This window comes from Coccinella septempunctata, chromosome 3, assembly GCF_907165205.1.
Source record: "Coccinella septempunctata chromosome 3, icCocSept1.1, whole genome shotgun sequence".
Taxonomy (NCBI): domain Eukaryota; kingdom Metazoa; phylum Arthropoda; class Insecta; order Coleoptera; family Coccinellidae; genus Coccinella; species Coccinella septempunctata.
Genome location: NC_058191.1, coordinates 4,974,411 through 4,988,444, shown reverse-complemented (window position 1 = coordinate 4,988,444; position 14,034 = coordinate 4,974,411). Strand labels below are relative to the sequence as shown.

Genomic DNA, 14,034 nt, shown 5'->3' with positions numbered 1-14,034 from the left:
CCTCATCTTGGAAACGAAGCATTTCCTGACCTTTCCGACTTCAGGATTTATATCTTGAATTTGTTCGCAATGTTTATGAAACATCCTGTATATCTATGCCAGTGAAAAAAGTCCAATCAAAACATTTTGTGAAAGCATTTCAGCACTCGGTTTTCTTACTTGTTCTCTATCATTTCTCTATCATCTGAGCCTGAATAGGGAAACAGGATGGCTGATCGATAAGGTTAGTTTTTTAGCTAGAAATTCACCCACAATGATATTTTTTCATGTCCTGTCCTTTCTTGTTCCATTTCTAAGAAACGGATTATACCTTTGAACTTACGCTATACAGGTTGATACACTGATAGCCTGTTAGACGCTCGGTTATACGTTTATGGAGATCTAGTCATAACATTGCCTGTTGCTATTTTCTAAAATGAACTTTCAACCTGAAATATTTCAGATCTCTGAATCTTACGATTATGCCGGAAAACACCCACTACTTTTTTATTTCAAATAGCACACCTATTCACTTTTTTATTATTAACTTCCGTAAACCACAGAAAAAACTGGAATTCCATGTTCGGATAAATAATTTCAATATTTCATTGATTAATAATAAATTGCACTCTGATAACATAAGTGGTATTAAAGGGAACACATTTTTCCTTATAGCACCAAAATTTCTGAGCATTTCCTCAAAACCCAACTGTTATAAGTACAGTTGAACAATTATCTGAAACTCATTGCAGGGTTGTACTTGAAATGAGGAATCAGGCATTGAGTATGATGATGGTGTGGAATTTTTAAAGGCTCATACACTGAAAAATCATTATTTTCATATAGTGCCAATATTGTTTTAATAGTGCGAAAATTTTTGTTGAGATTGTTGAGAATTCATCAACGATTCAGAGGATGTCGAAACTATTTATCGGAACACCAAATTTCAGTTTTTTATTCAATGGTTTCCAGAAGTCGTAGAATCAAGTAGTTCGAAATTGCTCTTTTCCCTTATATCAAGTTTTTCATTGATGAATCTGTTAGATATGGGGTTTATTCAGGAAACCCCTGCTATTTTTCCAAGAAGAATCGACTGAAACACTTGAATATGTAGGTTGTAATTTGAAAAACTGCCTGTAGAAATTTTTTATCGTTTTAAGATATTTTCGAAAATAAAAAAGTTATAGCACATTTTCTAAATCGACTTTTCACGAAAATCGAGCCCAGGACTCCCTTTTTTACTGATATAGTCGAGAACTACCAGAAATAAGCAATGGGGAATTCTCCTCAATTTGAGTTATCACAGCATAAATATGCAAGTTTACAGGGTGGGCAAAATTCGTTGTCTACTGAGGGGATCTCGAGAACTATAGCAGCTAGAAGAAAACGGACGACACATTCTCGAGCTCTTTTTTCTTGACTAATCCAAAACTGAAAACAGATCCAGCCTAACCTTCATAGATTTTGAGTTATGGACGAAAATTGAGAAATTGTCATTTCCAATGAAGCTGAATAACTCGTTTATTTGAACTCGTATTCGAAATCCGTTGTTACATTCTACAGGCACTTTTTTATGAGGAATTCGAATATGATATTGCAAAATTTTTTGATCCAGTCATTTTCGAGATACGACAGGGATTTCTGATTTTTCAAATGTAAACTATAGTTGAAAGTCCTTTCATTCTGCTGCAATTTTTTTGCTGATTTCAAAAATGTATCATATGTCACTATTCACATGAATATAACATAAGAAAAAAATTCAATACTTTTTCCTGCTTTTCGATTCACTGTTGAATTTTTAGTAGGCTAGCCGTAACCATAGCGTCCGGTGAAAATGCATTATGGTTTGTGAACTCCACATAATCCTATGTGAACTCATCCTTGTGTGATAGGAATCACAGAATGTCGAATAATTTTTTCTTTTATATATCGAGATCGATATCCTTTAAAAGAGAGTAAAAGACTTTCGTCTGATTATTAAAGAAGAAAATTTATTCAGTTATCGTTTTTCAATTCATGAAAGAAACTTAAAGAGTCAGTAATATAAATGAAATACGAAAGCTATCTATAATTATGATTTTTACAAGAGTAAGATGATGAAAAATAGGTACGTCTGTCCACGGTAGTATTCGAATTGAGTACCATCGTAAGATAAGCATGCCAAACATCGCGAGAAAAAACGATGGCAAATTAATCATCGAAATATTTATTCAGCAATCCGTGATTCCAATCATAGAGGCTCAGGTTCACAAAATATAATGCATATTCAACGGTTGCTATGGTTACGCCAGCCTACTAAAAATTCAACATCGAATCGAAAAGCAGGAAACAGTATTGAACTTTTTTTCTTATGTTATATTCATGTGAATAGCCACATATGACACATTTTTGAAATCAGCAAAAAAATTGCAGCAGAATGAGATAACTTTCAACTATAGTTTACATTTGAAAAATCGGAAATCCCTGTCGTATCTCGAAAATGACTGGATGAAAAAATTTAATGATATCATATTCGAATTCTTCATAAAAAAGTGCCTGTAGAATGTAACAACGGATTTCGAATACGAGTTCAAATAAACAAGTTATTCAGCTTCATTGGAAATGACAATTTCTCAATTTTCGTCCATAACTCAAAATCTATGAACGTTAGGCTGGATCGGTTTTCAGTTTTGGATTAGTCAAGAAAAAAGAGCTCGAGAATGTGTCGTCCGTTTTCTTCTAGCTGCTATAGTTCTCGAGATCCCTTCAGTAGACAACGAATTTTGCCCACCCTGTACACTGAATAAGTATGAGTTTCATTCATGATTTTTTCAAATGCACCGCAGAAACTATTCAAAATCATTTTTCAAATATGAGGTTTTAAAATTTAAATCGCTTCGTTTCTAGTTTACGATTTGGCAACAGCGCCTACTAGAAAATGAAAAGAACAATGGCATGTTTATAAAATAACAGCTGTTGATGTACAGCCATAATAAGGCGCCTACTCACTGCCGAGCCTCAACAGCAACCGGCCATAAAAATTCCATAAAATGTCACAACCTTCCTCGCTCGTCTCAGACTTCATAGACAGCCATCTTTGTCTATCTCATCAAGATAGATAGTGTATTTGTTGTCCTTTATTATCAACGCATATTTTAGTCGATGTTGCCAACTTGTGCAATAGAAACGGAACGCTTTAAATTTTAAATACCCATTTTTAATTTTCATTTTTAAGTATTTAAAATAATTATTTTTGGGAAACGGTTGAAATGGTAATTTCAAAATGTGACGTTTCAAAGATCATTTTCGTCAGAAGAAGTGTTCCCTATTTGGGATACCTTGTACAGGGTGGGCAAAATTGATATACCTGAACTACAACTTTTTGAACCCAACGAGATAGAGGAAAAAGCATGGCACATTACGGTCGTCTTTTTTCGAGAAACTAATAATGCCATCAACTGCATTCCTTCTTTTGTTTTCGTTTCGTTTTCTTCTACCGCGATGGGTTAAAAAGTTGTAGTTCAGGTATCACCAATTTTGCCCACCCTGTACAAGTTTAGTGGGCTGATGACGGATTTATTTTTATCAGAACCCCACTTCGGCGCTTTCCTCATTTCATTAAATAATAGTTGACGGTCGCGAATGAACCTTTGACAATGCAGAAACATCGAAACGTTGCCGCAGCTACAAACGACGAGACGTTATTATTATATATATTCAGTTCTAATCGCATAATAACTGGCATTATCACCGCAAAGCTGATAAGTGCACTCGTTATGCTAATCTAGAAACCTGATGAAGGTAATAGGTTTACATATTTATGTTCGAATCTTGTTTGAAACCGTGAACTGGCGTGGGAGGAAGTAACTACTTTAATTCGAAACGAGGTTAAATATCTGCCAGATTTTCGGTGCGAACTTTCGAGATGTTTCTTCGTCGTTGCATCTCTTGTTTTCCTACTCACATGAGCTAATGCTCAAGAGGGCCTTGATACAGAAACTTGATACAGAAAAAAGTGATTCTTTTGTCTACTACTGTCAAACGCTCACCCTGTTTATTCTTCTGGGTATTATATGGATGAAGTTGTAAAACTTATTGAGTTCGAATTTATACTTTTAAAAACTAACTGACAAAGAAACTGCAACACCCCGAAGGAGCTGTTTAAATTTCAAATTTTTTTGGTAAAACATTGATAGTGTAGCAAGGAGTAAATGATTAAAATTTTGAGAAAAAAACCAAAAGGTTTACAATTTTTTTATTAAATTTGTTAATCATGTGTTTGTCCAACGCGGTTATCTATACTCTCCCCAACACGTCTTGGCTTGGCATTGATGCAAGAAGATGGTCTATTTTTTCTTGAGGGATACTATCCCAAGCTACCTGTACTTCATGTCTCAGAGTCGTCAAAGTCCGTGGGGGCTGGGATAAATTTCCAAGCCTTCTACCCATGATGTCCCAAATATGCTCTATGGGCGAAATATCGGGGGATCTGGGCGGCCATGGCAAAAAATTCACATGGTTCGCTTCAAAAAAGTTTAAACTAACAACATGAGCAACATGAGGTCGAGCATTATCTTGATGAAATATTGGATTCTCGAGCCGGTTAAGGTAAGGGAGAACATATGGCTTCACTATTTCTTGAAGGTAACGCAGCGCTGTCATGTTACCTCAAATAAAGACTAAAGGTGACCTACTTCCATGTGCAATAGCACCCCATACCATAACGCCTACTGTCCGGTGTACATGACGCTCAACATCAAAACGAGGTTCACGTCTTTCTCCTCGACGTCGTCTTACCCTTCTTCGGCCATCATGTACACCCAAGGAGAATCGAGATGAGAGGGTAAGAGGTAACACAAGATGGGGTCGATAATGCTGCAGTCCAAAAGACCTTATAACGGTGGTAAACCGTTCGATCAGTTACAGGATGGCCTTGTTCTCCTAACCACTCTTCAGCCAAAGATCGAGTTGTCGCAAACCGGTCTCTAATGGCCATAAGTCTTAGACGCCGATCTTGAACTTCATTTGTGCCCCTTCGACGTCTGGTGCCTACTCTTCTTCGATTCTGGGACAGCTCCTTCTGGGCGTTGCAGTTTCTTTGTCATTTAGTATATATATTGTCAATGACGAACACTTTAGGAGTGACAGGTGCCTCGAAGTGTTATCCAAAACATGCATTTTTCGTAGTACTGCTACGAAAAAGACATGTTTCCGATAATACTTCAAGAATATCCATTACTCCTAAAGTGTATGTCCTAGACCTTGAAATACACAAAAAGTAAAAATTAGAATTGAATGAGTTCGTTCTATTACTTGATCTTTTTTGTGGAACTGTGCATTTTCTTACAGGTTATTCATTTGTGTGATCATAATATAAAGTCAACTACCAGGTTGCTTCCACTTGAACCTTCTCGTGTTATTAGGATAACATTAAAAAATACAAAAGTATGTTGTGTAAAGTGACGTCAGAAAATTTCTGTGTTTCAATTAATATTCAATCGGTATACTTCAAGAGTAAGAACCGTGAAATGTTCCATTCTGAAACTTAATGAGTAGCAGTAATAAAATAAAAAGTCCTGTTTATATTCGATTCCCCTGATAAATTGAGTCGATGCAATAAATATTGATGCTCCAGAAAATAATAAGAGTTTTTCTCTATTCCTTTCACCTCCATTTTCTCTATTCGAAGATTGCCTTCAATAACTTTCCGTCAGTTAAATCGATTCCGAATTCTGCTTCGCGTTTTTCTGGCTTTTACGATGTTTCCTCAATCTATTTACCTTCAATTTATGTATGTGTATGTGCTCGGCCACATCTGGGTATGCTAGAATCGTTCGAGTCACCTTGACCTTGGCTATTTTATTACTTGAGTCAACTATAATTACCGACCATTTAGTCGTTTCGGAATGAAAAACATAAGTTCTATTCGTGTTTCGCCGAATTTGATCCATAACGCAAAGGCGGCCGTGGCTTTATCGATTTTCTCGCGAAAAAAAAAGGTTGTCCACGGTGGATGGCTTTTCTCACGTTTTGGGAAAGAGGAATGGACGATTGTTCTGAAAACTTGGTTACAGGCACAGCCAGAGTTTCTCTATCGATCTAATACATTTCAAGCTCTGCGACGTTGGTGCTTCTCCCGAAAACTTGGTTCATCTTAGGAATAAAATGACGTCAGCTGTCAGAAGCACGACATCGTTGCCAGAATGTCTAAATAATCGTAGCTTTTATTGCTGACATTACTTACAACCGATTTTCGTGTGAAATGGAAGATTAATTATGATGATGATAAATATTTCAAATTATTGATTGTTTTTTGTGCATGTGTTCAACAGCTAACCCAATCTATTTTTAAATACGGAACTTTTCAATATGGAAATTTTGTAGTGTTGTAAAGAACTATTCGTGGAAAACCAATGAAATATGAGTATAAAAGACGAGAATCAATCGAAGACAGCCAAAACCAAAGTATATGGAGTTAACCTAACTCATCCACCAGAATAAAACGATTTAAATAAATTGAACCGGCAACGTAGCATAGTGTTGACAACATGAAGTGTCAGAAATCGCTCGATTTTGTTCGGATTCCAAGGTTCTTGGGAAACACGATATCTTTTAGTTTTCAAAATTGACCACATATTTTCAACATTTTTGAATGTATTATTCACAGTTGAAGGTTTATAAGGAACTGTTTATTTCCCAAGAGTGATATTTGTTTCTTGAAATCGATGTCAAATTCTTATTATGTTTGATCTCCACATTTCAATTTAGCACAAGAAAAAAATAGGTACAGTCTTCCAGAAATACAGGCTGAGTCAACAGTGATCCTTGGTTTTATATAAGTCTTATAGATTTTGGGCTAGGAGAGTGATTAAATCACGAAATCCATTTCAGCTAGAGCATGAGCTGAAATATTTTCTGTCCTTATAGGGTGGTCCAAAAGTGGTGAAACATGATTCCACCCTGCTTTTTCTAATGAGAAAATCCAATTTTTATGTCACATTCTGAAACTACATAAAATTTCGACTTGGTAATACTCCTTTTGTTGTAATTTATCTGTTATCTCTGGGCCTTTCTGATGTAGGCCACTTGTTCTGTCAAATTTCATGGTCAGATGGTTTTAACTGCCTTGAAATCCGTTCGAGATGAATGTATTTTTTTTAAATCGAATTCCCGAAAAGTTTTTGAGTCTTTCGAATCACTCTTCAGTTGGTGTGTCACACTGTAATTTTCAGAAAACGATCTTTCAAAAATGCCAATAACTCTTTTTTTTCCAGTGGAATGACCTGAATTTTTTTGGTATGTTGGTGGGTAATCTTAATTTTTATAGAAATATGTTAGACATAAAATTAATGGTTTTTAAGAATCATTTTATGCCTCAAATGTTTCCATCAAAATGAAGTCACCCCTGTCTGGGGTATCCAACAGAAAAAAAAATATGCTCTTTGAATGATATCCTCGTCCTTACACTCATACAGGTGCTCCATTCTAATACTTGTCCGTCGAAAACTCTCCATTGCGTGGTTCGTTTTTTAATTTTGTACTTGCATGAGAATATCGGTACCTTATGCAATTGTCCAATTAACATGCATCATGCAAAAATATTCGTTATCAAATGGACAGATATTTTCAAGGTCGTTCCTCCACAATAGGTATTAATAAATTGAAAATATGTAGACATATGATTGTCATTAATCTGAAGTGTAATGAGCTCTCGAAGTAAAAGCACCAGGAGAGTCTCGAAAAATTCGAAACGCCAGCTTTTTTATCCAAATCTCAAAGATAATCACGAAATGAGTAATAGGAGTGCAAAGTACAGAATATCGAACTCTTCAACTTCGAGCATACTCGATGATGAATTTTTATATATACACATATGTACGTCTGAATCGTACATGTGGTCATAATCACCAAGGTGGCAAATTCCACATTCTATTTTGTGATGAATATACCTAGCAGCCATTACTTTGGTAATCAGCTTAAATTATCACTCAACTTGTATATGAACTATATTCACCTTGGCAGAGCACAGAATTGAATACATCTCTTGTAATTTCATTTTTAAATTGAGCTATCGCATAAAACAATCATTCCGGGAACGTTTTTTTGATATTTATAATAAAATAAGGGGATGATCTAAGTTACTTTTTCTTTTCTGTCCAATAGCAGAAGAGCGCAGTTAATAATTAAACACTGAAAAACTCTGATGAAATCCCAAGCAATAACATTAAAGAGCAGAAGATCGCTATGAATTGAGCTTTATGATTGTTTCTCAGTATTGAATTCTGCAAATATGCTAATATCGCTGAACTATATACAAACAAATAATCTGTAGGTATGAGGAACCCTATTGATTTTAATGTCACTAGATCCTTTCCTTGAATATATGAAATAATACAGTATTATTTGAGTTTTGGGTGATGTTCCCGGAAATGACGACGTGTTCACGGAATGATGTGTGTGTTCCGTAAATGACGATAAAGATAAAATGTAAGATAATCGAATCATAAGCAGACTTCTGGATGTCATATTTATACGTTTGGTTTATTCTTAATCATTAATCATTCTAAAGTCATTTTTCTTAGTCTTTCAATCGTTATGCAATGTCAAGAACAAATTTCTAAAAGGCTTATTAAGCTTTTATTTAAATGAAAATTTACATCAAACTTTCAATCAAAAACAAGAAAATATATATTTAATGAAAAAAAAAAAAACAATTTTTCGTGAACATCAATATCTCATCCGCTCATCGGGTGGTTCGGTTCAGGAGACGTTTTCGAAAATATTTCATTTATTGATTCAGAGCTCGAATATAAAGTGCCAGATAACGCAGACAATTTCATTTCCTTCTGAAATCGTTCGTGTCGATAAATTTTGATTTTTACTTCTGTTCCTCTTTGCCATGTAATTTTGGTGACATTCATGATACCTGGTATGGCTTCCAAAGTTTTCGGGGTTGAGTTTTTTGCCCTAGAAATGTCATCATCGAGAATCTCTTTCACTAAAACAGCAGACTTTGTAAATAGATTCACAAAGTCTGAAGCTGTGTTGATATCTCTTCCCATAAAGACATGCCTGTCGGCAATCCTTTTAAGAGCACCACCTATGCCATCCATGGGACCTTTCCCATGCCCTGGTTCACTGTACGTCCAAGTTGATTTTGTGATCTGTTTGAATTCATTTATTAAAGTTTGTAACCAGAGATGTATATTAGTTCTGTTACGATATTGTGATGTCGGACCATCAGAGTAGATGTGAAGGGTGTTAATATGTTTATTTTTCAATATTCCTTGTAGGATTGGTTTCATGTGAGCCCATATCGCATGGGCTTGATGTTCTAAATTTTCACTAACGGTGGCAAATGATCTAGATTGTAAGCTTTTGTCAAAGTTTCGTACGTAATATACTCCTGTATGAAGAGTCAGTTGCTTTTTTGCGAAATGGGTCGACTGGATTTCATTAGCGTACTTTGTTGTATAGTTCTCCGAAAAGTCTATTTGCATCATGACCTCTTCATCAGTTAAATTTTCTTTCATTTCCTTCTTCAGTTTGTTGTTATTATAAATACCATACAGATGTTTTTTCATAACTGGAATATCCTCAATGAACGCCATTTTTAGTTCTTTAACTGTACTCGAAATTGCAATTTTTTTGGAGATCGTGAATGTCTTGTTCTCGCCCTTTACATTTTTAGCTTCATTAACACACTTCCATTGAAAGTATGTCACAGAATCTGTATCATTACCTGGTTCAAGCTTTGGATTTTTACATTTATCACATAAACCATTCATACAGTCATAGGAAGTTATATCGCAACTATAATCCTTAATATTTCTCTCAACACCTCCGTACTTGATATTTTGTAAGTTTTTTAATTTGTTTAGTTTGAGTTCGAAATTTTCGTGCTTGACACATAAGCAAGTTTCTCTGTCCCTTAATTTTGGGGCAACTACCCAAAATGGTTTTGCCCTTAATAATGTTGAATAAGACAAATTTATTCCAGTTTCGCTGAGGAATTTTGACATTAGTTCTTTAACGGGGAATAAAAGGAGTCGTTTTTGTTTCTTGATGCCTCTTTTCTTCACAAAATCTCTTTTGGCTGGGCACATCCTACTAACGTCATCCCTTTCGAAGAAATCTTCAACTTTTTGTTGAACTTCCGGCTTCAAAACCACCTTACGAATTTTTGCATCACACTTCAGAATCGATGAACTGTTTCTTTGTTTTGGTAGAAAAGTCTTAGTCATATGAAGCAATCTGTATTTTCTTAATAAATCACCGCTAACACATTTTTGAAAAACTTCCCTCTCTTTAGAATTTTTTTTCAAAGTACTGGCTTTGTCTTTTAATTGCGTAATCATTACTTCGCTAAATAAAAGAGTCTTGCGTACTTCAGGAGGTACGTCGACATTTCCTAGCAATGCATCTACTTTGCCTTTTGGTGTTGTTGGTACCTGAGTTTTCTCCTGTCCTCTTTTTTCATTTCTTCTCAGTGTCCTCTTCAAATTTTCATATTTGCGTTTAATTTCAGCTATCGTTTTATCCTGCTGCATTATTTTGCGGTATGCTCATCATTGGAATGTGACGAATTATTTTTCACTATATTTGTAAATGCTTTCTTCTTTTTTCTATATTTTTGTGATGCTTCCTTCCAAATTTTTCTCTGCTTTCGCTTTTCTCTCTCAGTCATCTCAGCAATGTTTTTAACTTTCTTTTCAGCTTTTTTCTTTTGATAGTATGCTCTATCTTTAGCCCTTTTGATCTCTCTGTCATTCTCAGTCATCTTATCTAAAAATTTCTTTTTTCTGGCATTAGCCTTTTCTCGATGGCGCAAGTAAGCTGAACTATTTTTCTTGATTTGTTTTTTCGTACGTTTTTTAGTTTTTTCAGACTCATGAGACTCCATATCGCTGAAAAATGGAACATTTACTAAAAACCGAGTTTACACCACACAAAAAGAATTAAATGATCAATAGTTATAACAGATACCATTTTGGAAATCAAATAGTCATCTCGGGAATATCATAGTCATTTCGAGAACGCTCCATCAAGTCCGGGAACGTTCCCGAAATGATCGTTCCCGTAATGACTTTTTCAAATACGGACCCCATTTTCTTACGTCAGTGATTTGCGACATCGCGTTTGGCTTAGTTAATGTAAGATATTTGAAGTAGGTATACGTTACAAACACAATAAAACATATTTTGTTTAATACACATAGTTAATGAACGCGTTCCCGGTATGATGACCTATTGATGTACGGTCTGTAAAAAATGAATCGAAAGGTACTTACCATTTATTTTCAATTATTAAACTGAAAAACTCACTTGACAGTCACTTTCTTCAGACCTTTCACGATACTGGACCACAGATACCTAAACGCTGCGTTAAGAAACATAGTTTTTTCGGGCGATCCAAACAGTGTTCACTGAAATGACGCACACATTGTCGGACATGATTTTTTGTCTTGATTTTCCTTAATTTAATATCGTTCTTCAATGAATCCCTTAATTACTTGATATAAGATACAATTTTAGGCCAATGAGAAAGAAAACCTGTCTAATTTATTCAATTTTATGAATATTCTCGATGTTAGTTTCCTAAGATTGCTATTCCGGACACGTTCCCGAAATGATTTTTTGTACGTTTTTCTCCAAATAATAATGAATATGTTTCATTTTTGAAGTAAAATATATTATGTATAGTTAAAATGAACACAGCTGTGTATTTACAAATGATAATTTCTTTGGAAAAAGGCTGAATTCAGTGATTTATTTTTTGTCAAAGGTAATTTTCCACCTTGGTGATTTTGACCCATATAAGGTATATATTGATATTTGACAGCTATCAAAATTTTCAGTGAACGGGCGTACACCCACTAAGTGAAGTGTTACACCCAAAGAATAAAAGTTTCAAATTGATTTTTGGGTTATGCGTTTATCAACAATGAAGGAATAACATTTGCAAACAATTTTATGAAGGTTTTGCCGACTCCGTGGTGTCGAGTACACTCCTGTGAAAACACATATACAGGGTGAGTCTTTGACTCGTACAAATTATTCTTGAGGTCAAAGAAAACACTGTTTTCCTAAACCATTTTTTCCGATTCGGTCCTGATAAAAAGATATGCCCATTTTAAGTTTTCATAATGAGCTGTGCCACCCCTGGAAACACCAAATCATCTTCAGAATATGACACTAAACATCTGTGGATCTTTTAAAGAGTTGCTTTGGGTCAAAGTACCGAATTTTTCGAGTTTCACAGATATTTTTTATTTTTGAACTAAAATTATTCGAAAACGGCGCATTATACGAGAAAATTTGAGGAATACTTTGATTTTACAACACGTTCAAATATTTATAGGATAGCGTCCAACTTAGTTTCAAGAGTTGGGTTCTTTGAATTTTTGGTATTTTTATTGTACGTAATGAGAGAACTGCAAGACTTGGGTGATATCTTGTGTTTCATCAAATAAATGAAAAACTATATTCCGACATTCAATTCATTCGATAAAACCGTTTGTGAGATAGAACTGAAAATAAACTTTTTATGGTGTTTCAACAGCCTGTATCTTTTAAACCGTTAAAATATTTATTGTACGAGTCAAAAACTCACCCTGTATATAGGTATGCTTGTAGCACCTGGTTCCAGGAAACTTGACTTCGTATATCAACTCTGACAGAGGATAGTGGAAGGTAGTTACCTTCCTGTCATATCACCTGTTCTATATCTGGGGACATAGGCGTAGGCAGGGTTGAGTTTCGGGGGGGGTTTTGAAATGAAATTTTTCTGATTTTGACATATAAATTGAGACTTTTTGAAACTAATATTATGTAACTATATTATTTCGGGGGGGGTTTGAACCCCCAAAACCCCCCCCCTGGCTACGCCCGTGTCTGGGGAAACTTCCAGGCTTGCTTGTTGGAGAAATTTCATAGCTTGCAATATGGCACCTGCGATGTTTTGCTGAATAGGGTCTTTTGAAATGATTCCTCATGGGCGTAACACTTCCTAATGTCAATCTGAGTATTTTCCATAGATCTGAGAGTTCTACTGTTTCGATTGGCGGAATTTTTTATTTGGGTGTTTCTTTTCAGTGTACGTTTGTCGCCCAACTTGGCTAAGCACCACTCCTATTCAAAGGATTGTGAGGAGGATTCTTGTGAACCCCGAGGATTCGTTCCTAGGTGGGATTTTCATTTTAACCTTTGGATCCCATTTGAGTGCCCGGTATCTTCAACTCAAATTGGTGCAACTTATTAGATATTTCATGTGCGGAAGACTGCTAGCTTTATCTTTGGGCTAGCAGAAGCAAACTGCTAATCGAATATCATTCCGTGCTTATTCATTAGAGGCTACCATATTCATTACCCAAGTGAAAAATTTGTTGCTCAAAAATATGATCATATATTTTCATATGAACATAGTTCATCAAGACAATTGGAGGTAAATGGGAGCCCTAAATGAACCTAAAATAATCATGTGATACACTATAGACTCTTGATAAAAATTCGATTAGCTTTTGGGTTCTGCTTGCTCAGCGTTGAAATAGCAGAACCGACAATTTCTCCAATAATTGGAAAACAAAAACATTTTCTCTTGGTGTTAAATTAGCCTAAAATTATGGCCAAAATCATAAGACGAAATTCCATACAGATTTTTAAAATGTTGTCCAGTATTCATCATTATTTTTTTCAATTTTTTGGAAATACTAATATGAAAGGTCAAGTGTATGGCATTTTTGAAAAGGCAATCGAATTACCTTTAAACAAGGTGTCACTCAACCCTTTCCCTTCAAGATTTCAAGAGTTGTTGTCGCTCACAGGGTTGATACAAATTGTTTGGAACCAATATTATAAAATATCCCGCTACTTAATTTTTCTGATTTTGCATGGAGGACGAGATATTTCCAAAATCGACACACTGTATAGGGATTCAAAATTTAAATTGACTCGTTTATTTTAAACCATTTGGCAACATCGAAATCAACATCTCTCATGTTATTTGGTTAAATTCTCAGTCCCCAAAGGCGTTTCATTTCATCCAGGATCAATCCTCTCTAGGTCCAAGGGCTAGTTC

General features: G+C 35.2%; 1 protein-coding gene across 3 annotated transcripts in view; it reads left to right on the top strand.

The window, feature by feature from the left end:
- The window catches only part of LOC123310151 (glycogen synthase kinase-3 beta-like), a 76,155-nt gene that overhangs the window by 18,661 nt on the left and 43,460 nt on the right, over positions 1-14,034 (top strand). The window lies entirely within an intron of this gene.